This window comes from Symphalangus syndactylus, chromosome 5, assembly GCF_028878055.3.
Source record: "Symphalangus syndactylus isolate Jambi chromosome 5, NHGRI_mSymSyn1-v2.1_pri, whole genome shotgun sequence".
In the NCBI taxonomy this organism is placed as follows: domain Eukaryota; kingdom Metazoa; phylum Chordata; class Mammalia; order Primates; family Hylobatidae; genus Symphalangus; species Symphalangus syndactylus.
In genome coordinates, this window is record NC_072427.2 from 23474749 (window position 1) to 23502317 (window position 27569).

Consider the following 27569-nt stretch of genomic DNA (forward strand, 5'->3'; position numbering starts at 1 on the left):
TCGGATGTGTTACTTATAATAGACACTTCCCAAAACTAAGAGTTATGAATTGATTACCACCTCACTATAAAGCAAATTGTCTTTTTAAAAACATATAATTTACTATCAAATATCTCTCTATAAGACACAATTTACCAATTAACACAAATTACAATTATCAAGTTCAGAAATGGATCTAATGAATTTTTAGGAGGGGCCTTTGTACCCAGTTTGGGCAAAGGTCAAAAGACAAGCTTCCTGGCCAGGACACAGTATATAAATACATCTTTAACCATAAGGGCCAGTTCAGGTTAGAACCCAGAATATGTAAAAGATCAAGAAACTAGGATCCCGAAATCAAGACCAACAAAGGTCTCAGCAGCATCTAAGCAGCAGCTTCCAAAACATAATTCACCCCTTCTTCATTGCCCTAAATTCTTATATTCCAAAGCCAATAATTCTGGGTATCTAAAGAATATATACCTAGCCTCAAAGTCCCAAAGAATTTGGTTGCATCAGTGGTTGAAAGAGCAGTTTTGAAATGCTAATTTCAAAGCCTACCCAAAGAATCTGTTTTGCAAAAGCTGAGGTGATTCTCACATGCATCTGGGTCTGTCACCACTAGCCCAGTTACCAGCCTTCATTTTACACATGAGAAAGCTGAGCCCCTACCCCATCAAAAAGGGGAAGTAATTTAAGCAAAACAAAAAGTGAGTTAGGGCTGTGAAATCCTAAGATTAATTTCATTTCAAGATGTGACCTGGTCCTCTTTCTAAAACCCCACTGAAATGACAGAATTTCATAAAAGAGAGTAAGTCGGCTGCAGCAGCAGCAAAACAACAAATACAAAAACAATACTCTAGTGAACCAAAACTATAAGGGCATGCTAGAAGATACAAAGCAGATGGAATCAGACTGCTGGGCTCGAGAAAGCCACAAACCCAATCCAAATAATGGAGGGACCACTTGTGTTTGAAGGATCAAACATTCTTCACTGTACTTGTCCCAACTATAGTTGGTAAGGATCACTCTGCTAATAGGAAGCCTGTCTTGATGGTCTCTTACTATCAGTGTCAAAACCAGAGAGAAAAGACAGAATGTTTTTTTTTTAATATAACTCAATGCAGCAGCAAAATCTTATATAACAGACTCTGCCTCTTCCTTTTAGCTCAAAATCTGGAAAGCTCACTGGCCGGCACCTTCCCATCCTCATGCCACAGGAAGAGCACAGGTCTGCGAACCAGGACGGGGAGGCCACAGCAGAAAAGAGTGACAATTCTGAAGACACTCATAACAACTCATACTGATCAAAGGTATACCTCATCTATAAATGAACAGATAACCATGCATCATCAGAGAGTTGAAGAAAATTAGCAAGCTGAAAGGAAGGTGCCAAGTCAAAGAAGCACAAATGACCTGAAGCACTGCTAATGAAGGAAATAAGCAGAATTTTAAAACCTAATCGGAATCTTTAGCAGTAATTGAGAAGATACTGTATCCACAAAATACAAAACAGATTACTATGCAAAAGACAATTCTAGGAGGTAAAAATAAGACCCCTAAACCAAAAAAAAAACCAAAAAACAACAAAAACACCAGTTGTAGAAGAGCCAGGACACAATGGACTTGACTCAGCAAAACGTTAAGGTGGCTCACATCTGTAATCTCAGCACTTTGAGAGAGCTAGGCGGGCGGATCACGAGGTCGGCAGATCGAGACCATCCTGGCTAACATGGTGAAACCCTATCTCAACTAATACAAAATTTAACCGGGCATGGTGGTACACGCCTGTAGTCCCAGCTACTCAGGAGGCTGAGGCGGGAGTATCATTTGAACCTGAGAGGTGGAGGTTGCGGTGATCCAAGATCGCGCCGCTGCACTCCAGCCTGGGTGACAGAGTGAGACTCCATCTCAAAAGTAAAACCCCCACACTTCACAGTTACACAGAAAATCATACTATCAGAAAGAACTAAGAATCAGATAGGCATCAAACTTTTCATCTACAACAATAAATATCAGAACATAAAATTATAAAGACCTGGAAAGAAACTCAATTATGACCTCAGAATTCTATATCTAGCTCCCTCAAGACAGGAAGCATATCTGTGTATGTTTGCCTCTGGATTCTCCACACTGATATGGAGTACTTTATACAGAGTCAAATATTTGTTGAACAAATGATAACAGACAGCAAGTTCACAGAACACACTCCATACACATCCCCACAAACCCTTTCTAGGAAAAAAAAAAAAAAAAAAAAAACCCAGGGTATTATTCAGGGATATACTCGAGGGGCAGGGAGCAGGAGACATAATACAAGAAGTAGCAATAAGCAAAGGCAACAGTAACACCAATAGTGAAGTCCAAATGATTGCTGATAATCTACTGAAAGGTCACAGGCCATATTCTCCGACCATATTGATGCACTAAAAATACCTCAAAAACCACCTGAAAATGCTTTTTAAATGTTTTGTTTTTTTTTCCAGATAACTCGGGTAAAAGAAGAAATCGATCCTCATGCCTCAGTCATCCAACTCCTAAGTATGTGCCCCAGAGAAATGCTGGCACAAGGGTACCATGAAATACAGACAAGAATGACCATAGCAGCAGTCGCTGTTCCTAACACTGGAAACAACCCACGTCTGTGTCTAGTCAAGGGGATAAATGGTATGGCGTATTCAAACAATGGAGTAAATACAGCAATGCAGAAGAACTATAGCTACACACAATAGGAACAAATTTCAAACACAATGTTGAGCACAACAAAGATATGAAAAAATACATACAGTATGATTTTCAAAAGTTCAAACAATAGGCAACACTACACTGTATTGTTGAAGGATGCATACATGAGTGATAACACTAGAGAAACATAAGGCAAGATGAGCATACAGAGGCATGGTGATCAGGAAGCAGCCTGCAGAAGGTTTCTGTAGTGCAAGCAATGTGCCTTCTCTTCACCTTGGTGCTGGCTAGGTGTTAGTTCCCAACTACTCGCTCTAACTGTATGTTACACTAAGCTTATGTTTTACATAATTTCAATACATGTCTTTTTTTTTTTTTTTGAGGTGGAGTTTCGCTCTCGTTGCCCAGACTGGAGTGCTGTGGCGCGATCTCAGCTCACTGCAACCTCCGTCTCCCGGGTTCAAGAGATTCTCCTGCCTCAGCCTCCCAAGTAGCTGGGATTATAGGCATGCACCACCACGCCCAGCTAATTTTTGTATTTTTAGTAGAGACGGGCTCTCTCCATGTTGGTCAGGCTGGTCTCGAACTCTCAACCTCAGGTCATTCACCTGCCTTCACCTCCCAAAGTGCTGGGATTACAGGCATAAGCCACAATGCCGGGCAAATAAAAAGTTTTAATAGTAAGAGCAATGTGAACAGAGGATGCAATAAAATGACTTGGAAAATACAAACTATTTAGAAAATAGATTTTAAAACTTGTGCAATAAAGTCAAACAGCACCCAAAGAAAATGTATACCCTTACATGTTTGTTTAAAAAGCAGTTTAAATTACATTGATCCACTAAACTAGAAAAAGCAAACTAAAAAAAAGGGGAAATAATTAAGACATAAGGAAAATGTGAAAACAACCCACTAAATTTAAAAAGTAAAACTAAAGGAGGATTCTTTCAAAAGACTAAGATAATAAAACAGTCACGCCTCTGGTAAGTGATCAAGATAAAGAAAACTTTGAAGAGAAAAGGGCATATAGCCACATGTGAATATGATGCAAAAAGTGAAAACTTTACACGTCTTTACAACACCTTAGAAGTATGGACGAAGTGTTCATTGCTTTTAAGAATCTACAGTTACAAAAACTAACTGAAGAAACGGAAAATCTGGAGACCAATACACAGAAGAAGGAAAAAGACAAAGACTCATCCTCCAAATTGGACATTTATTTAAACCAGGGTTTGTCAGCCTCAGCAATATTGATATCTTGGGCCAGACAATTCTTTGTGGAGCGTTCTCCTGGAGTGCTGTGGGACATTCAGTAACATCCCCTCTACCCACGGAATGCCAATAAGACTTCCCGACCATGACCAGTTGTGACCACAAAAATGTCTCCAGATATTTCCAAATGTCCCATGGGAGGCAAAACATTCCTGCAGCTGAAAATTACTGCGTAAACCAGATCTACATCCTAGGTCTTAGAAGAAAGATGTAAAGCTTCCCAAGTTAGCCCTGCATACCCTTGATACTGAAATGAAATAAGAGCCTTAAAGGAAGGAAACAAAACTATAATCTTATTTAATACAGAAGTAAAAATGCAAAAGTAAAATATTACCATAGCCATTCTAACAGTGTTTATTATAGGAATGCAAGGATGATGCAACATTAGGAAAATTTCATCAGGTAATTCACAAATTATATTTCTCCATGGAATTGTAGGCACAATCATGAAAAACAAGGTAGCTCTATACGCATTAAGTCCATGTGATATTCAGTGAAAAACACAAGTTGCAGATGTCTTACAGAAGAAAACTGAACACTGAACACATATTTCCACCATCTGCTCTTTTTCCTGAGGCTCCACTAGGAATACAGTGAAGAATAAACATTATATAAACACACAATTACAAAAAAAAGAAACGGGGTTACCAAGAGAAGAGAATTTACCTCCATTAGAAAATGACAGTAAATGGAAAATGGTTAATTAATGGAGCAAGCAAACAAAAGTGGAGGTTGGGGGATACCAATAACAAGGAAGCTAATTTGTCCCACAGCAACCTGGAAAGGTTCTAGACTCAGACACCAGGTACCCCCGAGAGTGGGACTGACAGGCAAGAAAAACAGAGATTAACCAAAAGCCTATGTAGAGCACACATTTTCCAGCCCTGAAACACACTGCTCTCCTCCATCTCCTTAAGCAGAACCCAAGCAAACAGATCTACCTCAGACAAGAGAATGCAGATTTCCCCTCCAGAGGAATGGAGTAGTTCCAGCCATCATTTATGATTGCACTGGGAGATAAGATAGACGGGTAGAGGATAACAATTAGGAATCAGCATACATTGCCCACTAAAAGCTATCAGTTGCCAAGTCTTAGCCATGAAGAACTCCCAATCAATTTTTTATTTTTATTTTTTATTTGTATTTATTTTATTTATTTGAGAAAGGATCTTGCTCTTTCACCCAGGCTGGAATGCAGGAATGCAGCAGCATGATCACAACTCACTTTAGCCTCAACACCCTGGGCTCAAGCAATCCTCCTGCCTCAGCCTCCCAGGTAGCTGGGACCACAGGTGGGTGCCACCACACCTGGCTTTTTTATTTATTTATTTATTTATTGTAATGATGGGGTCTCAAAGTATTGCCCAAACTAGTCTTGAGCTCCTGGGCTCAAGCGATCCTCCCACATCAGTCTCCCAAAGCACTGAGATTGTAGGTGTGAGCCACCACACCCAGCCTCCCAGTCTTTTAGTACCTCTCTCAAATATGAATGAACAAAAAAGGGAATTAAAAAAAGAATACAGGCCGGGCACGGTGGCTCACACCTTTAATCCCAGCACTTTGGGAGGCCAAGGTGGGCGGATCACCTGAGGGCGGAAATTCGAAACCAGCCTCACCAACATGGAGAAACCCCTTCTCTACTAAAAATACAAAAATTAGCCAGGCGTGGTGGCACATGCCTGTAATCCCAGCTACTCAGGAGGCTGAGGCAGGAGAATCGCTTGAACCCAGGAGGCAAAGGTTGCGGTGAGCCGAGATCACGCCATTGCACTCCATCCTGGGCAACAAGAGCGAAACTCCGTCTCAAAAAAAAAAAAAAAAAACTACAAATGATAAGGAACATAGAATAGATATTTAAGGAAAGGCTTTAAAAAGAAAAATAAGACCAAAATAAAGTAAGAAAAAAATTTATTAAAGAACAAAGAGATGCTACGGAGAAGACAAAAGAGTATCAAAATCACTTCATAAAGACACTTGTGAATATACTACATGAATAAAACAAAAACAGAATATGAATAAGGAATAATCAGAGAAGAAAAAGTTCTTAGAACTCAGGGTTCATCTTGGGAGTTGGTCGCCAATGAGCCATACCTCCTGTTATCATGTCTTTGGACAGGCCCATCCCACAGTGAATCTGGGTTGGCCTCAAGACTCACTTTAACCTATAGAATTTGGTAGAAATGACACTGGACCTGTTCCAGGTCTAAGCCTTAAGAACACCTGGCAGCTCCACTTCTGTGCTTCTAGTAGCCAAAATAAGTACTGACTACCCTCTTGAAGAAAGAGAAACCACATGAAGAGGCCTGAGAGGATGAGACACTATGCAGAGAGGAAGGCCACATGAAGAAACACCAAGGCAGCAGACCTGTGGGTGAAGAAGCCATCTCAGACATTCCACTGCGGCTGAGCATCCGGATGACCAGTCCCTGACACTAACTGCACAGTGAGAGATACCAAATGAGAACAGCAGAAAAACTGTCCAGCTATCCCCAGTTAACCCATACAGTAGTGACAGATAGACAAATATGTAGTTTTATGCCATTAAGTTTTGGGAAAATTGGTTAAGCAACAATCAATAACCAAAACAAAACAAAGTTATGACTGTCCAAATAAAATTTCCTAAAACTCAAAAAATAAGAAAAATATTCCAGAACTTAAAATTAAAAAAAAAAAGTTAGAAATGACATGAGATACAAGACTCAAGCAAGAGGACTAAAATCCAATTAACAGACATTTCAAAATGAACAAATAAAATGGAAAGGAGAAAGTTAACAAAAATATGACAAGATTCAAGATTCCAACTTTGAAAGAGCCTATCCATAGGCCTATCCATTCAGTGTACCCAGCACAGTGAACGAAAAAAGACACACACTAAGTACAACGTTGTGCTATTTCAGCTCACCAAGGAAAAGACAAACTCCTAAAAGCTTCCAGAGAGAAAGTCATGCATAAATGAGTGAAACTCAGGGTGACATGAGGCTTCACCACCATGACTGGTTAGAAGACAACAGCACAGACTTTGAAATTCTAAGGTAAAATTATCCTCAACCTAGAAATACATAATCAACCAAACGTTCAATCAAGTGTGAGGGCAGACTATGACAAAAGTGAATAGTGATGGAGCCGTGCTAAGCACCAGGTACTGTTCTAAATGGTTTACATGTACCAACTCCTTTAATCCTCACAGCTCTCTAGAAACATAGGTACTAATACTACTACTGGTTCCCCCATTTTGCAAATGGAAATTGATGCATAGAGCAATTATGGAATCAGCCCAAGGGCATACAGCTAATAAGTAGTAGAACCAAGATTCAAACCTATCTCAGACTGGCTCCAAACCCCAACCACTGCATTGTACTTTTTTCAGAAGCCAGAGATCAGAAAATATACCACTCCATGCTTTCTTAGGGTTTTACTTGAGGACATAGGTAAAATGACAAAGGGAAAGCCAAGAAAGATGACATGGGATCCAGGACACAATGGATCTACTCTAGGAGAGCAGATGAGAAAAACCTCAAGATGACGTGTGCACAGCCAACCCGAAGAACAACCTGCCAAAATGGGCACAGAGGAGCCAAAGGCTTTGGAAGAGAAGGAGATCTCACAGAAAGGGCTACGACAGAATTTTTTAAATTAAAAATTACTATCATGAGGAACACACTGCAAAACAAAAAGCAACACCAAGAAAAGAAATATCCTATCCTAAATATTCTACAAAACTTGGCTTTACAAAGTCCTAATGATAATTAGTGAGTACTTATATGACTAAAGATAATATTTGAGGAAGGGAAAGTGGGTGGTATAAGAGCTAAATTCTCATGTATTATACTAAAAAGTCAATAGCTGATGCCTAAATAGGTAAATCCAGGAAGAAGTTAGGGGTAGTGGTGAGCTAGTGGAGATTTCTGTTGCTTGCAGGAGATAACATTTGGGCGAGTCCTTAAGAAGCATAGACAGACTGAAGGAGATGGCATTTCTAGGTGAAGGCAAGTCAATGAGCAAAGACAAGCAATGAAAGAAGCAAGAACATTTATGGACACCAGGAATATTAACAACAAGAAGCTGGTGTTAGGGAAAAGGGCAATTGTCTGCCTGCCATACTAAATACCAGCAGCTCCAAAGAATGAAAAGGTTATTTTTAGTATCGAAAACAGAAAAAACAATTCAATAGGAACAGAAAAACTAACTTCTAAATAAGTTGAATAATTTAAAAAAATCATCCTAGTTTGACTTTTGTTTGAGACGATTTATTTTAGCTCTTGAACACTAGACAATTTTTACTTTACCTAACCCATGGGTAGTGGTTGATCTGGCATCTCAACATCCAGGTGCTTAGGAAGGTTATATAATCTGCAGAGTCCACATATCAACCACTTCAATTGCTGATGAAGCTACAAAACACATTTCAGTAAATAAGCATTATGTTAAAGAGCCCTTAGAAGACATCGATAATGGTACGACTACTGCAATCAATCCAGTAGGAAATAAAAAAGTTTGTTACTGCTCAACTGCAGCTTACAGATTTTTTTAAGAACTCTTTGAAATATTTTCAGGAGCCTCTAGTTTAAGAAAGTTACTATGGCTTGGGGTATAATCACTACAACTGATACCTAGCAGAATGACAACAATAAAGGCAGAGGAAGGAAGTTCCAGACATTGTCCAATTTCTCATTGCTACCTTGTTTTCTTAGAAACTTACAGGTTCAAACAAGAGAACATTACTGCAATTAATGAGGCGACCCCCCTCTCAAAAAAAGAAAAAAAAAACCACACACAGGCAGTGTTGTTACACATGGCTTATAAAATTATATATTCCAGTCATAGTTAAAAGTACAAAAGCAAATGTGATCCAGCAGACAGAGCCTGGAAATCTAGATGACCTTGGATATCATATCTAATTCCTTGAGTTTGAGTCTACTCATCTGTAAAAAAAAGAAATGAAAACTTTCCCGGAATAGTAAAGATTAAATGAAACCTGTAAAACACTTGATACTTAGTAGGCTCTTAAGTGTCTGTCTAAAAAATAATAATTCACTAGGAAACTGCAAAGAATAACTGTAAATTTCCATGTTTAAGTCCAAATTGTATTGGAAGCATGTTTACTTTACGGAAATCAGCAAGGTAAACTATGTGCACAAGTGTGGTTTTCATAGTTTAAAACGTTTTTTAATGTATAAGGTGACTCATATGGGATCTAATAAGGCAACTCACTTCACTTGGTCAGGAACAATTTTCTGGGTGTCTCTGACCAAGAAAAGAGATGAAGAGAAAGAAGCAGGTTTACAAAGGACAAGGAAAGAAGACACAGGATTAGAATGGGTTAAGGAAGCAAAGAATAAGCCTTCCCAAAGTGAACAATGAAGCAAGTGGAAACAGGAAGGTTGAACCATAAATTAGGATCCACCAAAAATCCTCATGCTTAAAACGAAGCTAATCCCCAGTGTGGATTCGTTATGCACCCAATGTGCTCTGTTTTGTGCTAAGTACATAATGAAGATGAGGCAGGGTGATCTGGACACAGACCCGGACACTCTGACCGCTGGCACAGAAGGGGCTACAGGAGTGCTGGGGTGAAACAGGAATTAAAAGAAATTAAAGAATGTGAAACTACCATCAGAGTGAACAGGCAACCTACAGAATGGGAGAAAATTTTTGCATTCTACCCCTCTGACAAAAGGCTAATATCCAGAATCTACAAAGAACTTAAAACAAACGTACGAGAAAAAAATCAAACAACCCCATCAACAAGTGGGTGAAGGATATGAACAGACACTTCTCAAAAGACATTTATGCAGCCAACAGACACATGAAAAAACACTCATCATCACTGGCCATCAGAGAAATGCAAATCAAAACCACAATGAGATACCATCTCACACCAGTTAGAATGGCAACCATTAAAAGGTCAGGAAACAACAGATGCTGGAGAGGATGTGGAGAAATAGGAACACTTTTACACTGTTAGTTCAACCATTGTGGAAGGCAGTGTGGCGATTCCTCAAGGATCTTGAACTAGAAATACCATTTGACCCAGCCATCCCATTACTGGGTATATACCCAAAGGATTATAAATCATGCTGCTAAAAAGACACATGCATACATATGTTTATTGCGGCACTATTCACAAAGGCAAAGACTTGGAACCAACCCAAATGTCCATCAATGATAGACTGGATTAAGAAAATGTGGCACATATACACCATGGAATACTATGCAGCCATAAAAAGGATGAGTTCATGTCCTTTGTAGGGACATGGACGAAGCTGGAAACCATCATTCTGAGCAAACTATCACAAGGACAGAAAACCAAACACCGCACGTTCTCACTCATAGGTGGGAATTGAACAATGAAAACACCTGGACATGGGACGGGGAACATCACACACCGGGGCCTGTTGTGGGGTGGGGGGAGGGGGGAGGTATACCTAATGTAAATGATGAGTTAATGGGTGCAGCACACCAACATGGCACATGTATACATATGTAACAAACCTGCACGTTATGCACATGTACCCTAGAACTTAAAGTATAATAATAATAAAAAACAATGTGTAAGCAAAAACTCATTTGTATGTTAAAAAAAAAAACCAAAAAACCCAATTCACCCTAAGAAAGAAAAAGAGGTGGAGTCCTTTAAAAATTAACTGTCTGTTTTTCTGAGGCTAGTGAACCTTATCTCTCCTCCTCTCCCAGGCATTGCAAAGACCCTGTGTCTCTAGCTGTGCAGCTGCAAGGTCACTAGACAGACAAACTCAAGTCATAAAACATGTTTTTCCTTGAAAAGTAAGAAATAATGTAATGCATGTCTCAACTGAATAACTGTCTTTGTTTCTTGCTTCTGTAATATGCTTCCTCCTGCACAGATCTCCCCCCACCCCACAAAATGCTTAAAAGGTAACCTGACTCTGTTCAGGGCTCAGTCCTTTAGATGTTAATTTGACTGGGCCAGTGCACCTAAATAATAATATATATCCTCCTCAACCCCTCAGTCTCTCTGATTCCTAAATTATCCCGTTGCAGGGGAACAGAGGCAGCAGGGTAGTGGAGTCATACCAAGCAACAAGAAAGACAGGGTAGTGGCCAGGCACGGTGGCTCACACCTGTAATCCCAGCAATTTGGGAGGCCGAGGTGGGCAGATCACCTGAGGTCAGGAGTTTGAGACCAGCCTGGCCAACATGATGAAACCTCATCTCTACTAAAAATACAAAAATTAGCTGGGCATGGTGGCAGATGCCTGTAATCCCAGCTACTCAGGAGGTTGAGGCAGGAGAATCACTTGAACCCAGGAGGTGGAGGTTGCAGCGAGCCGAGATTGTGCCATTGTACTCCAGCCTGGGTGACAAGAGTGAGACTTCATTGAAAGAAAGAACGAAAGAGACAGAGAGAGAGAGAAAGAAAGAAAGGAAGAAAGACAGGGTAGTACATTTTCCATGAATTTCAATTTTACTCCCTTCCCCCACCACACACACACAAAAAGCATCTGAGGGATGGGAAGAAGAAACTGAGATCACAGGGAAAATAGAGACATGCAGAAGGACAGGTCTTAGAAACTCACCAGTTTGAGGCGGGGCGGTCAGAGAACAGGAGCATATAAAAGAACGCTAAGACAGTTCCCAGGTTTAGGCATGGGTGACTGGTCTGATTATTTCATTTTGTCCCACTCACAATGACAAGGGGAATTATTGATGGAACACATGATGTGGCTGATAAGAGTGCTAGGAGGTGAATACATGAAAATTTAAATATCATTTTGAACACCCATGTCACACCAAGTGAGATTCCCTAACATATATGACATGCAGACAGATATATGGGTTTGAAACTCTGGAGACGCATACGGATTTAGGAATCCCTGGAACACAGGTCGTGACTTAAGTAATAGGAGTCAAAGATTACTCAGAGAAAGCACAGAATGAGAAGAGAAGAAAGAAGTAGGCCAAGGAAGAAGAGATCGGAGGAGACCAAGGCAGGGTGATAAGAATCCGAAAAACGTCCCATTCAATTATCATGTCCCTTCCCAGAGGACAGGGACATGCCTTTTTTGTCTTTTATACCCAATTACCACAGGTCCTGGCACAGAAGCCACACAGTCTTTTTTAATTGTGTTCTACTATTCACAGTTTCCTGTATCCACCAGGGGAGAAAAAAGCAAGTATAAACTAGCACAGACATAGATTTTTTTACACTGTATACTAAAGGGGTCAGATTATATACAATATTTTATGCCTTACTTTTTTACTTAATATATCTTAGAAGTTTGCACATGCTCTTATGGAAAGACTGGCTGCATTTTTTTTGGTCTACAACAGAATATTCTATTATAAAACTGTACACTATAATTTTTATTTAACCAACTCTTTACGGGTGGACATTAAGAACGGAGGAATGTTTCAAGAAGGGAACAATCAACAATATCAAAATACTACAGAGGAGTCAATTTGGGGACTAAGAGGGAAGTCACTGGATTTGGCAACTAGGAGATAAATTTTAGCACACGATGAAGGCAGAACCAAGATTATAATGAGCTCAGTGAAAAAAGGTGAACACATGTAGCTTATTCTCTCAAGAAACTAGGCTATGATAAACTGGCAGAGGCTGTAAGAGTGGGAGGTGAGTTGTTTTCTCCTTCATGTAAATATACTTACTTTTTTAAACACTAGGCCCAATTTTATATCCTGCTTCATTTAACTTTTGAACATGTTTATGTATGCATGTTACGTAATGTTCTAGACACTGAAAAAAACCTCATTTCTGCTATTATAAAACTGTTATCTTTAGATATTCAGAAGCAACTTCCTAAAAGGAGGTAGCAGTAATGGAGCTACGTCTATCATTCTTTCCATCAATCCCCTTGCTGGAGATGTAAACATGTGTCCATCAAGCCTTTAATTTTTACCTCTTATCTTCATGGCTCTCCATACAAAACTTAACTCTTTTTTTGTATCTGTATATGTGTATTTATATGTATATCTATATCTAGAGAGAGAGAGAGAGAGAGAGAGTCTTGCTATGTTGCCCAGGCTGATCTCAAACTCCTGGGCTCAAGCAATCCTCCCACCTTGGCCTTGAAACTGCTGGGATTACAAGTGTGAATCACTGTGCCCAGCCTCAGCCTTAACTCTTAAAATATCTTCAGACCAATGTTCTTCTGCTCTAATTTTTAAGAATAGATGTGTTTAAACCAACTACAACTTATTTTGACGAAAACTGAAGTTAAGACTCAAACTTCCTCAAATGGCCAGTTCTCCTAAAACTATTTATAGAATAATTTATCTGTTCAGTATTAAGTTAAAATACCACCTTTTCCTTATACTAAATTCTCATCTGCATGACTCTGGTTTTAAACTTCCATTGCCTTTATCTGTCTGACCCAGGGCTAGTCCACAATATTTTATTTAATATCTGGTTGAAAGAGTCTATACTTTATTATTTTTTATTATTTACTCTTCTAAAATTTTAGAGTCATTTTGTCAAGTGCCAAAAATAAATCTGCTGGCATTACTGAAATTTGTATATATACACATACATACACAATTTATATATATAAACATATATATAAAATATAAAATGTGTATATATACACACGCTTTTTTTTCTTTTCTTTTTTTTTTTTTTTTTTTTTTTGAGACAGGGTCTTACTCTGTCACCTAGGCTGGAGTTCAGAGGCACGATCTCGGCTCACTGCAACCTCTGCCTCCCAGGCTCAAGGGATCCTCCCGCCTTAGCCTCAGGAGTAGTTGGAACTACAAGTGTGTGCCACAGACACCCAGTTAATTGTCATCTACCCGCCTCCGCTTCCCAAACTGTTCGGATAACACGTATGAGCCACCGTGCCCAGCAGAAATTACATTTATAAATTAATATGAAGACATGGTGATAACATATTTATAACATGAAATCTGCTCATCCAGGAACATAGAATGCAAATCTTTCATTCCTCTCAGCAAAATTTTGTCATGTCCTTGATAAAAGTCCTGCACATCTAAGTTTATTCCTAGGTATTTAATTTTTGCTGAAATACCTGAAAAAATACTTCATCACTATATCTTCTATGTGATTATAGCTAACATTAGGGAAGGCTATTGATTTTTATATAAAAGAACTTTTAACCAGTAATCTTAAAAATTGTTTTTTTCAGTAGGTTCTTTGGCTATTTTTAGGTAAACAATCATGTCCACTGAAAATAATGATTGTTATTTTTCTATAAAGACTATGACATCATGGGAAAATACAGTAAATACTTTTTAAAAGAATATAAAATGGCCAGGCGCAGTGGCTCACACCTGTAATCCCAGCATTTTGGAAGGCCAGGGTGGGCAGATCACGAGGTCAGGAGATCGAGACCATCCTGGCTAACATGGTGAAACCCCACCTCTACTAAAAAATACAGAAAGTTATTCGGGCATGGTGGCGGGCGCCTGTAGTCCCAGCTACTGGGAAGGCTGAGGCAGGAGAATGGTGTGAACCCAGGAGGTGGAGCTTGCAGTGAGCTGAGATCACGCCACTGCACTCCAGCCTGGGTGACAGAGTGAGACTCTGTCTCAAAAAAAAAAAAAAAAAGAATATTAAACTATAGAGAATACGACCTCAACTATTTAAACACACGTGTAAGGGTTATGCATTTTACTGGCAAAGAAAAAATATACACTGGTAGAAAATGGCCATCATGTCAACTGTCATAGTGGTTATATTAGAGAAATTATGGGAGACTTTAATTTTTTTCTTTTCTCTTTTCTGTACTTTACTAATTTTCTCAACAATGGTTGCTTATGAGTTTTATAATTAAAAAAAGGTTTTTAAAGTTTTTCCAACATGGAAAGTTATATTTCTTTATATACTAAAACAAAAACAAAACTTTCTATTTGAATACCTATGGCAAAACCTTGTCTCTACAAAAAATACAAAAAATTAGCTAGGTGGGGTAGTACACACCTGTAGTCCCAGCTACTCTGGAGGCTGGGGTGGGAGGAGCACCTGATTCCCCAGAGAATGAGGCTCCAGTGAGCTGTGATCATAGCACTGCATTCCAGCCTGGGAGACAGAGAAAGACCCCATCTCAAAAAAATAAAAAAAATAAAAATCCATAATGATCTAAAATGGCTATCTGTATGAGACTGTCCTTTGTTCACATTTTTTCAAGCAAATATCACACAATAAATTGAATGCAGGTGCAAATGACATATCAAACATCAAAGAAATTTGCAAAAGATGTAAGATTGTACTACTTTGGGTTTAGAAATTTTCTTTTCATAAAAGCATTTATAACAATATTTGGTGAGCTTTTAAGGAATATTTTAAGTATTTCTGATTTAATTTCTAATGATAAATACCAATAGATATAACCTATATACAGAAAAGCTCCTTGGGCCCTCAATATACTTTTAAGAGTGTAAAGGAATCCTAACCCCAAAACTTTGAGAACTGCTGCCTTCCCCTCCACTTTCTTCCTTCCCTAGAATAGAATATTCCTTTGCCATTCTATGTTAAGTTACATAGTTCCATTGAGGCCAGTTTTGCTATCTTTCTCCCATCTTTCCACATCCCGCTCTTGACACAAACCTGACCAAAGGACTCTACCGGCCCACCCCATTTCCAGTGATTAGCTGTCAGGTGGGCTAAGCCAAGAAAATCTGGGTTTTCACTGAGACTAGACCTCTCCTTTTGGGAGACATGGAATCACAGGGACAAGGTTGGCCACCTAGGGGTAGTCAGAATTCATCTTGCCTAAATGGGAAGAGATTAGGCAAGTTTCTAGAATGCCAGACTGCTTTCTAGAAAGTCAAAGATAATTATACTTTCTGCCACGACTGTGAGAATGCCCATTTCATTGCACACTTTCTAACATTTTTACCAATCTGATAAATAAAAGCTGGTACCCAGAAGAAAAAAAGGCTGGGTATGGTGGCTCATGCCTGTAATCCCAGTACTTTGGGAGGCCAAGGTGAGTGGATCACCCGAGGTCAGGAGTTCGAGACAAGCCTGGCCAACATGATGAAACCCCATCTCTAGTAAAAACACAAAAATTAGCTGGGCATGGTGGCAGGCACCTGTAATCCCAACTACTCGGGAGGCTTAGGCAAGAGAATCATTTGAACCTGGGAGGCGGAGGTTGTAGTGAGCCAAGATCATGCCATTGCCCTCCAGCCTGGGCGACAAGGTGAGACTTTGTCTCAAAAAAAAAAAAAAGTTTCCATACAATATAATTTGTTCCATCTCTAAAAACCAGTTCAGCAATAACTGAAAGCCACCACTTGGAAGATTTCAAGGATTTAGCTCTATCTGTTATGTCCAAAACATTAGTTAAGGTAGAAAAAAAATACACACACACACACACACACACACACACACACTCTCTCTCTCTCTCACCCCTATGTAGTCAGTACCCGGAAACACGAAAGACTAGATGGTACAGTCATCCAACACAAAGCACACAATAACTGAAGGCACTGTAGAGGAGTAACTTATGACACAGATCTACAATATTGTTGAGTGAACATGCAGATTACAAAAAAAAATCTGATTTTTTAAGGGAGAGGGAACACATACAAGCAAAGGAGAAAAGAGATGAGCAGATGACTGAAAGATACAAAATTCTGATAGTGGTACATTCTGAGTGATAGAATTATCGGTATTATTTTTTAGTTTTGCCTAAAAATTTTCTAAATTTCTTAAAATAAGAACTTTTTGTTATCCATATTATAAAATATCCATCACCCCAGGAAACTTAACCTTGAGCACAAACTCTACAACATGTTCAATGTTTGTTCAGTTTAATATTTAAGAGACAACCTATTTTGAAAGACATCTAAAATGATGACCAATATTTAAACCTATGCATTAATATTTTTCAATCATATGCTTTACATTTTGTAATTTTGATAAGGTTAAGCTTTATATCCATCTTGAAAAGATAAGTTTTCTATTTGTCTTTAAAATATGACCCACAATATACCTGTTTTTAAACAGTGAATGATGCTCTAAAATCACAATATAAATTCAGGCAGTGTTCCTTACATGGAATGTTTAAGTACTTCTAACACTGCACTTTTTCACCGGTTATGAAAACACAGAACAATTATCTAAGCATCTAATTATTCAGGTCCTTTGTTTCTCCTCCATTCTATTAGTTTTATAGTAATTTTAGGGCCTGTGAGGATGAAGTTGTCTGTGACAGCTACCACAAAGGTTACTATAGGCGGACAAATTTCAAACAAGTTTATCACCACTACCATCCCCACCATAAAACTCTCAATCAATGGCAACACAACTCAAGATTAGCCAAGACAACCTCTTTACCTGTCACTGCTTAAGAAGAGGATTTTTTGGTCTTATTTAGAAATAACTTTCTGTACCTATTTTTCTCCATAAATCCACTGAGACCAATGTGTGGCTCTTTCTCAAGCACCAGCAAGCAAAACTGCCTGCTAGAAGGTTCAGTTTTTGTATCTTTCCAAATGTAGAACACAGCCATCTTCAGAGATTTCATAATTTTTTGAAAATTGATGCACAAACTTCTTCTTGAAAGTTCAGAGATACAGCAGCTGTAATTCTTCTGAAGGCTGGTTATGGGACACATTACCTTCACACTTTGCTGTTCAATAAATGTGGGGTGCAGAATCAAGTAAACTGACAGAATTTCCATATAAAATTCTAAGTGCCCTGACAACAAACGAAACTTTACACACACACACACACACACACACACACACACACGGTTTTCCCTGCTAATCATTTTACAACTAAACAACCAAGTTGCTAACCCAGAGCCCACAAAAGCAGAGTCAAAGTTCTAACACTTGGTAAAAAAAAAATGCATACATACCCCTGTGAGCTAAAAAAAAAATGCTTATGTATTCAAAGACAGACAGCAATTACAGCTACTGAGAACATCATTGTAAGCAAACTGAGGCAGAGAAAACAAAGGTGCTGATGAGGATTTGAACCACCTAAGCCGCAGAAACCCACTGGATGGTTTCCCAGGTTCCGAGTTGGCATTATCTTTCAGAATGATCTTCTAGAAGAGATCACATAACACTGTTACAAAGGATCTGGAGAAAGGGACCCCGGCTTCATCACTGTGGCTCTCCAGTCATGCTTTACATTTGGCAGTGACTATCTCCATTCACTAATTCCCTAACCCTAAACTAGCTGACATTTATCAAATACTGCCCTTTACCAGGTCTAAGTAAGTTTAACTCCCCCCAACCCCCACCCCCCAAAAAAATCAAGATACTAAGGGATATACTATTCACAAAAGGGAAACCTGTCTCCTCTTCATATACCTGTTCCTTTCAAGGAAGGGTATAAAAATGGGGATGAGGGAGGATAATCACTAGGAATTTGACTCTATATTATAAATTGGTCAGATAAATGAAAACAATAATTCCTCTGGACTGAAAGTGATATGGCTCTGATGACTGGAGAAACATCAGCATCCTTTGTCTCACGCCAGTTAAACGACATGGACACACAGGAGTGGTTTTAAGGAGCAGAACGTTTAATAGGCAAGAAAGAAGAAAGGCTCCTCGCTGTACAGAAAAAGGGGGGCTCCGAACAGAGAAAAAGCCCCGTGTGTGGCAGAATAGTACTCGGTTATATTGGGAGGCTGGAGGAGGTGGTGTCTGATTTGCACAGGGCCCAGGGCATTGGTTTGACCAGGCATGTCATTCATGTACCCCAAGAAAAACGTGGCCCTCCCATCCTAGCCTTTTAATATGCAAACGTAGGTCACCATGTTGTCCCGCACAAGTGGGGCCATCTGGAGGTGTCACCTTGAGGTGGTGACTAGAAGAAGAGGGTGGGAATCTCCATGTTGAATGGACACAGTTTCTAAGCGCTGGTATTTGCATATCAAAGCTTGGCAGCCTGTAGTCCCAGCTACTCAGGAGGCTGAGGCAGGAGATTCACTTGAACCTGGGAGGCAGAGGCTGCAGTGGGCTGAGATCGCACCACTGCACTCCAGCCTGGGCAACAGAGTGAGACTCGGTCTCCAAAAAAAAAAGATAAAAAGAAAAGAGAAAGAAATGTTTCTGGAGTTGTTTCTATTAAAAGGGAAAGCCTTACTGAGGACTCCTTACCCTCTCTATCTGCCTAATATAATTTCTGAATAACTCCTCTATTAAAAGTACCACTTAGGTGCTTAATATGACAGTTCTGATATTTCCCAATGCTCCTCCACAAATTCAGTTTGGAAAGGTAATCTGTCCCAGGAGGGCAAACCAAAGAAAAAGTCCTAGGCTCCTGAGTCAAGGTTGGTTTCTTTCCTTTGTACAAGTTGACTACTTTTTAATCATAATAAAAATGAGAAAAATGCAAGATGAAGTTAACAGCATTGCTTTATTTCCCATGAAAAGCTGTTATAAAGCATTCTCAAAATAAACTGTTATTCAGTCACAAATGACACCATTACTTTTTTATTCATAGGGCACAGTATCATTGCCAAAGAGCTTTCCTCTATATGGTCTCTTGCAGGGCAAAAAATAATACCTATTTTATACAGAAACACAGTAAAAAAAGTGATTTACTTAAGGTCCTAACTACTAAATAAAAGCTAAACTACTCACTTCCTCCTAGATTCAGAGAGAGCTCCAACATTTTCTAAAATTTGGTATCATCTTGTTGGGGCAGGCACTTTTTGGCAATAATGAACAGACATTTAATTAGCCAATCAAAAAAACTTATTAGGTACAGTAAGTTCCTCTTCAAAGGTTTAACTTGTTCAACTTCCTTGTTCTTTGTTCCTAAGAACAATTTCCCTGTACCTTCTCGACCCTACTTACCAGCTTAGTTACCTGCGTAGTAACCTGCCTTGTAAACAACTCTTCCTACCAGTCCCAACCTGTAACTCACATTCCCCCTCCCTTCCTTATTAGAGAAAATATTCACAATAGCCAACTGGGTTAGCAAAGATTGTGCAGTCCTACCCCAGCCCATGTTGGAATGACACAGAGGTAGGGGCTGCGTTAGGGATAAGAACCCCTGCTCCACCCCGTTTGGTGTGCTCTTGCAATCATGACTAATGCAAGCAGCATACCTGCAGAAGCAAATTGTCTTGCTGAGAAAACTTTTTTGCCTGATTGCTGGTTCTTCCTCACAGCACCAATCATTTGTTTCTAACAATCTCGCTAAAAGCAGCCTAGAAAGCAGCCACTTATGCAGAAAGAGTAATAATTTATGCTCTACAAGTCATATAAAAAATGAAGTTTCATTTGTTTACCAGCTAATTTACTTCCTGGGAGACATTTTTCATTCTAAAACAGTGATTCCCTACCAAGAGTTCACAGATGCCAAGAAGTCCATAAAAGGAGTAATGGAATTGCCAAATTATGTTAAATATTTCGAAAGGACTCAAAGCCATATACTAGCTCCCAATAGGCCTGCACAAGTTATTAGAACAAGCTGCTTTGCATTTTGGTGTGATCAGAACCAGTAACTAGATGGCAATCAGGTCTGTTACTGAAGATGGAAAAACTATACTTAAGTTTCTATAACAATCTTTCATAACATGGCTTCACAGAAAAGAAGTATAAAAAGGATTCCTTGAGGTTGAAAAAGAGTGCTCTTTTCCCTTCATTATTTAAGATTAGGACAAATTTATAAAACAGGAAAAAAATAGTACAAATCCCTTGGCAAACAGAGTAAAACATCTACTCTGTTCTGCTTTTTTTTTCACTTCTTACACTCTCTTTCATAGGAAGTCAATTTACAGACTTCCATCAAGCCCTTACAGACCTTTTTGTACTATCCATGACAAGTTCTTGACGTTATCTCTGCACTTTTGACAAATTCTTAGCAGTTAACTTACAAGGCAGTTAAGATTTTTGTTCAAGCACAATATAGCTAGAATAGTGTCATATACTCAATAAAACAAATATTTACCAAGCATTTATTGAGTGGAAGAAAAAACCACAAAGCATAATTAGAAAATATTTTCCCCTGCCACCATAAAAAAATTAAACACGCTTACAGAATACAGCATAAGAAAACATGACCAAAGCAAAAATAGTAAGGACTAAAGAGGGGAGGAAGGGGAAATATCAACATGAACTGAACATGACCCAGAAGAGCCTTCATGGATGGTCAGACATGTAAAGACAAATTGGGTAGGGTTAAGGGGTGGAGGTCAGGGGCACATTCTGTAGGGAAACAGCAGCTGATATAGAAGCCTGAAAGGAAAAGCAGGCAGAGCACCTGGACAGGACTCTTCAGGAACTAGCACGCACATGTGTGAAAAACAACTTAGTGAGGTACCATTCACCCAAACATTAGAGAAACCGCATAAAAATGCTTCTTGGTAAGCATGAAGAAGGCAGGGCCTGGCTTGTAGAAGAACTCAATAAACATTTGAACTGTCTGAAGAGGAAAAGTTAATGAATAGGCCAAACTCACTCCTTTCTTTGTTTTAAGAGTTACAACTTTAGAGAATAACAAATCACAAACCCAGTAGACAGGTCCTGGCATTTGAAATCCAACCCCATTTTTCCCTTGATCTTTCCCCTCTGAGCAAATGGTATTGACATGAACAAGCCATGTTGATTTGATCAAAACACTCATCCATGGTTAAAATAGTCTTTACCTTCAAGAGATACAAACAGAAATATTTACAGATGAAGTGATCTGTCTGCAATCTGCGTCAAAAGAATCCAAAGTGGAGTATAAATGAAATAAGATTAGCCAAAAGTTTATCATTGTTGAGGCTGGCTACAGTACCTAGTTCAACTTTTGTTGAGGCCGGCATGGTGGCTCACACCTGTAATCCCAACACTTTGTGAAGTGGAGGCAGAAGGATCACTTAGCCCAGGAGTTCGAGACCAGCCTGGGAAACATAGGGAGACATCGTCTCTCCAAAAAAAAAAAAAAAAAATTAGCCACCATGAAGGTGAGTGCTACTTGTGAGGCTGAGGTAGAAGGATCACTTGAGCCTGGGAGGTCAAGGCTGCACTAAGCTGTGATTGTGCCACTGCACTTCAGCCTGGACAAAAGAGTGAGACTCTGCCTCAAAACAACAAAAAAAGAAAGATGTAACATATTATAACTGTCAGACCATTTGTTGCAACCTGGGCTGCAATTTTTTTCCTTAAACCCAAAAGAACTTCTGACCAGGTAAATGTAGTCTTTTTTTCTTTTTTAACGAAAAATCTACTTTATAAAATACCTTCCCTTATCACTGAGAAAGAAAAGGAAAATATAAAAGAGTTAAGTCAAATCTGGAGTCAATAAAGGTTTGTAGTTCTTCAAACAAGAACTCTTGCTGTGAATTCTAAAAGTAAGTAACAGATATGCTGAAAAAAGATTTCATTTTATGAAAGATTCTGCACCAAAGCCTTTTACAAAAATAGTATACAAAACCCATTAAACACCCTGTTCCATCTTCCATTCTGAAATCACTGCTTGGTCTAAATTCACAGTTTTCTTTAATAAAAATGAACAGAATAAAACAGTACTCTATGCCCCCATCCCACCCCAACAATTACTTTCAAAGGATGTCCAGATTTCTGTACACTATTTGCCAATCCTACCTACGTCTTAAAAAAACAAATCTCAGCTTTAGAGGAAAATCACTGGTTAATTAAAATGTCATTTAGGGTTGTATTTGTTTTCTATGAAGGGATAATAATGGGATATTTTATTTTCATTTATTACTAAAGCAACACCTTTCATTATTAGAAATATATTTCCATTTCAAGCTACGTTTCAAAGCAAATTATATTCTTCAACTAGCTACTTTCATAGTTGTTTGGAATGCAATATTTTATTATAAAGCCTTGGCTGGCCTCCAGTGTTAATTAGCACAAAGATGGGTTTATTTTCAAAAGACAGGACATTCTTTTCGGCCTTCAGAATGTTTTCATCAAAAATTACTATGTATTATACAAATCACATGCTCACTGTAAACATTTAAGAGATTCAAAGATAGATAAAGTAGAAAGCCAAAGTCTCCATCTACCTGCCCTCTAAGATGTTAATACTTAGGCTTAACATATTTTATTTTTTAAAAGGAGGGGAAATCACATCATTAAAAGGCCTTTACAACTTCTTTGTAATGACACACACACACACACACACACACACACACACACACACACACAGAGTGGAGAAGGAGAGGGAGGGGGTGGGGGAAGGAGGGAGTGACAGACAGACACATACACTTCAATGTAAGACTTACTATAAAACATACAAAAACGGTGAGAAAACAGAGATGGGTGGGAGATGGGCCTGCAATTTCAATATCCGAAGTCAAAACAACTTATTAGGAGATTATTTAGAATGCTTCTTGTCAACCCTATTTGGGGAAAATATTGATTTGATAAAAGGTTACAGACTAATATCAAAAAGTAGCTGCCTTTTGAAGGTCAATCAATCCTTTGGTTTTAGGAAAAACTAAAATGTTACAAAACACACACAGTGAAACATACAGGGAAGGCAAACTGATCTAACTGCATTTATCCTCTCCTTCCCAATTATCCTTTATCACTAATTTCCCCAAACTACTACTCCATTATTTCCTATTGCTGTTAACAACAAATTATCACAAACTCAGTGGCTTAAGACAACACAAATTTATTATCATATTATCATTTCTGTTTTTTTTTTTTTTTTTTTTTTTTTTTTTGAGACAGAGTCTCGCTCTGTCACCCAGGCTGGAGTGCAGTGGCGCAATCTCGGCTCACTGCAAGCTCCGCCTCCCGGGTTCACGCCATTCTCCTGCCTCAGCCTCCAGAGTAGCTGGGACTACAGGCGCCCGCCACCACGTCCGGCTAATTTTTTGTATTTTTAGTAGAGACGGGGTTTCACCATTTTAGCCAGGATGGTCTCGATCTCCTGACCTCGTGATCCACCCGCCTCGGCCTCCCAAAGTGCTGGGATTACAGGTGTGAGCCACCGCACCCGGCCCCATATTATCATTTCTGGAAGTCAGAAGTCCAAAATGACTTTCACTTGTTTAAAAATCAAGGTGCCAGCAGGGCTGTGTTCCTTCTAGAGTCTCCATGTGGAGAAAGTGTTCTTTTGCTATTTCCAGCTTCTAGAGCTGCATTCCGTGGCTCATGGGCTCCTTCCTCCATGTTCTAAGCCAGCAGTGTAGCATCTTCAAATCTCTGACTCTGACCACTGACTCTCCTGATACTTCCTCTCACTCATGAGAACCCCTGTAATTACAATGGGACACTCAGTATTTCAGAATAACCTCCCATCTTAAGATCCTTAACTTCATCAAGTATGAAAAGTTCCTTTTGCCATGTAAGGTAAATATTCATAGGTTCTAGGGATTAAGAAGTGAATAAATTTGGGGGAGCCATCCTTCTGCATAACACAACTACTTATTTACAACAGTTCCCTAACCAAAAACCTTTAATACTCAAAACCAGACAAAGACATCACAAGAAAACTATAGAAAATATCTCTATGTATAGACACAAAAGTCCTCAAAATACTTCCAAACAAATCCAACAACATATAAAAAAGATTGTGCAGCATTATCAAATGATACTTATCTCAGGAATGCCAGGTTGGCTTAACATTAAAAATTCAACCAAGGTAGCCAGGCAACATAGCAAGACCTTATCTCTAAAAATAAAAACAGGCCGGGCAGGATGACTCATACTGTAATCCCAGCACTTTGGGAGGCCGAGGTGGAAGGATCACTTGAGCCCAGCCTGGGCAGCATAGTCAGATCTCGTCTCTACAAAAAATAAAAAAAAATAGCTGGGCATGGATGCACATGCCTGTGGTTCCAGCTACTCAGGAGGCTGAGGTGGGAAGATCATTTGAGCCTGATCGCAGCTACAGTGAGTCATGGTTGCGCCACTGCACTCCAGCCTGGGTGACACAGCAAGACATTGTCCCAATACATAAATGAATAGCCAGGCATGGTGGTGCACACCTGTAGTCCTAGCTACTCAGGAGGCTGAGGTGGGATGATCCCTTGATCCCAGGAGTTCCACGATGCTGTGAGCTATGATCATGTCACTGCACTCCAGCCTGGGTGACAGAGCAAGGCCCCATCTCTTTAAATAAATAAAAACTATTTAATTCAGTCAATGTAATATATCACATTAATGAAAGGAAGAAAACCCACGTGGCCATCTCAACACAGAAAGATCACCTGACAAAATCCAACATGTTTTCATCATAAAAATAGTCAAACTAGGAATAGAAAGGAACATCCTCATCTAACAAAAGGTACCTGTGAAAAACCCACACCTAACATCATCATACTTAATGGTGAAAGCTTGGATGCTTTCTCTTTAAGATCAGTAGCAAGACAAGGATGTTTGCACTCACCACTTCTATTCAATGTTGTACCAGAGATGCTTCTCAGGGCGACTAGGAAAGAAAAAGAAATAAAAGGCATCCAGGTTGGAAAGGAAGAAAACGATCTCCAATTACTTAATCCTGTACATAGAAAATCCTAAGACATCCACTTAAGAGCTGTTGCCAAACAAACAAGCCAGATTATAGTCTATAACTGACCTCTGAAACACGGCTACAGTTTCAGAGATCAGCATGCGAAAATCAATAGTATTTCTATATATAATCAATGAACAATAAAAAACTGAACAATTAAGATAACAAAATTAACAATCGCATCAAAACGAATAAAATCATAAGCAACAAATTTCAAGAAAGTACCAAGTTTATACAATGAACACCACAAAACACTGTTGAAAGAAATCAAAGACAACCTAAATGAAAGGAATCGAATTCAGAGTCCAGAAAAAATTCCTCATATTTATGATCAATTTCAACAAGGATGCCCAAGACAATTCAATCAGGGAAAGAATGGTCTTTTCAACAAATGCTGCTGGAACAACTAGAGATCCACATGCCAAAGAAAAAAGTTGGATTCTTCCCTTACAAAATACACAAAAATGAACTCTCATATTACATACCTAAACGTAAGAGCTAAACCTATAAAATTCCTAGATGAAAACACAGGAGTAAATCTCTGTGACTCTGGGTTAGGCAAAGAATTGTTCTTAGATATGATGCCAAAAAAAACAATCAACAACAGAACATTATCAAAACTGAAAATTTTGCTTGAAAGGATAGCATCAAGAAAGTGAAATGACAACCCACAGAACGAGAGATAATTTTTGCAAATCATGTATCTGATAAGGGACCTGTAGTCGGAATATACAAAGAACCTTACAATTCAATAAGACAACCCAATTTAAAAATGGGCAAAGGATATGAATAGGCATTTCTCCAAAGACATAGAAAAATGGCCAATAAGCACATAAAAAGATGCTCAAAATCATTTGCCATTTGGGAAATGCAATCAAAACCACAATGAGGTATCACTTCATGCCCATTAGGGTGGCTATAAATCAGAAAGTCAGATAACTTGTGTTGGCAAGCACATGGAAACACTGAAGTCCTTATACACTGCTGGTAGGAACGTAAAATGGTGCACCCACTGTGAAAACAGTTTTCCAGTTTCTCAAAATGTTAAACACAGTTATCATACACCCAAGCAATTCTACTCTTAAGTATATACCCAAGAGAAATGAAAACATATGTCTTCACCAGAACTTGCTGTTCACAGCAGCATTATGCATAATAGACCAAAAGTGGAAACAACTCAACTGCCCATCAACTGGTGAATGGATAAGTAAGATGTGATATATCCAGCCATTGGACTGTCATTCATTAATACAAAGAACAAGGTACTGATCCATGTTCTAACATGAGTGAATCTTGAAAACATTATGCTAAATTAAAGAAGCCAGTCACAAAAGGCCATGTATTGCATGATTTTATATATACATGAACTTTTACATATATATATATATATATATATATATATATATATATATATATATGAACTTTCCAGAATAGGTATATCAATAAAGACAGGAAGTATGTAAGTGGTTGCCACAGGCTGAGAGGAGCAGGGAATGGTGAGTGACTGCTAATGGGTATGGCACCTTTTTTGGGGGCTGATGAAAATGTTCTGGTCAGACAATGGCAATTGCAAAACTGTATACACACGAAAAACCAAACAATCACACACTTTAAAAGGGAGAATTTAGCTCGGCATAGTGGCATGCGCCTGTACTCCCAGTTACTCAGGAGGCTGAAGCAGGACTGCTTGAGCCCAGGACTTCAAGGCTGCAGCGAGCTATGATCACTCCACCGCACTCCAACAAGGATGACAGAGTGAGACCAGTTTTCTCAAAAAAAAAAAAAAAAACCCCCAAGGTACTCAGTTCACATGCAAAACCACTGGTAAACATAAATTATCTCCAAGTAATCTAGAAAGAAAATGTGCACATAAGACATCTTCTAAAAACACACATATTTCTTTACATGTTACATTTAACATAAAAATCAGCTATGCAGAAGTTACATAAACATTTTATGTTGGAAAGGTAAATGACTATTATTAATACAGAATGGTTAAGTACATTTATGTATTTATGTATAAATGCATAAAAGGAAAAGCATCCTTAAAATAAACACCATCAATGGCTCCTTGGTGGTCACAAAACAAAATCCTCACACCTTTGTCTTCCTTCACAATTGAGCTTTATCCATCTTTTCAGGCTTATTTCCCATTATTACCTGACACAAACTTGGGTGGGCCAGAGTTTCCACTGACCATCCCCCCACTATTCATCCAACACTGTTT

At 38.9% G+C, this 27569-nt stretch overlaps 1 protein-coding gene across 1 annotated transcript in view; it reads right to left on the reverse strand.

Annotated features, from left to right (window-relative positions):
* The window catches only part of LOC129482151 (uncharacterized), a 59113-nt gene that overhangs the window by 19923 nt on the left and 11621 nt on the right, over window positions 1-27569 (reverse strand). The window lies entirely within an intron of this gene.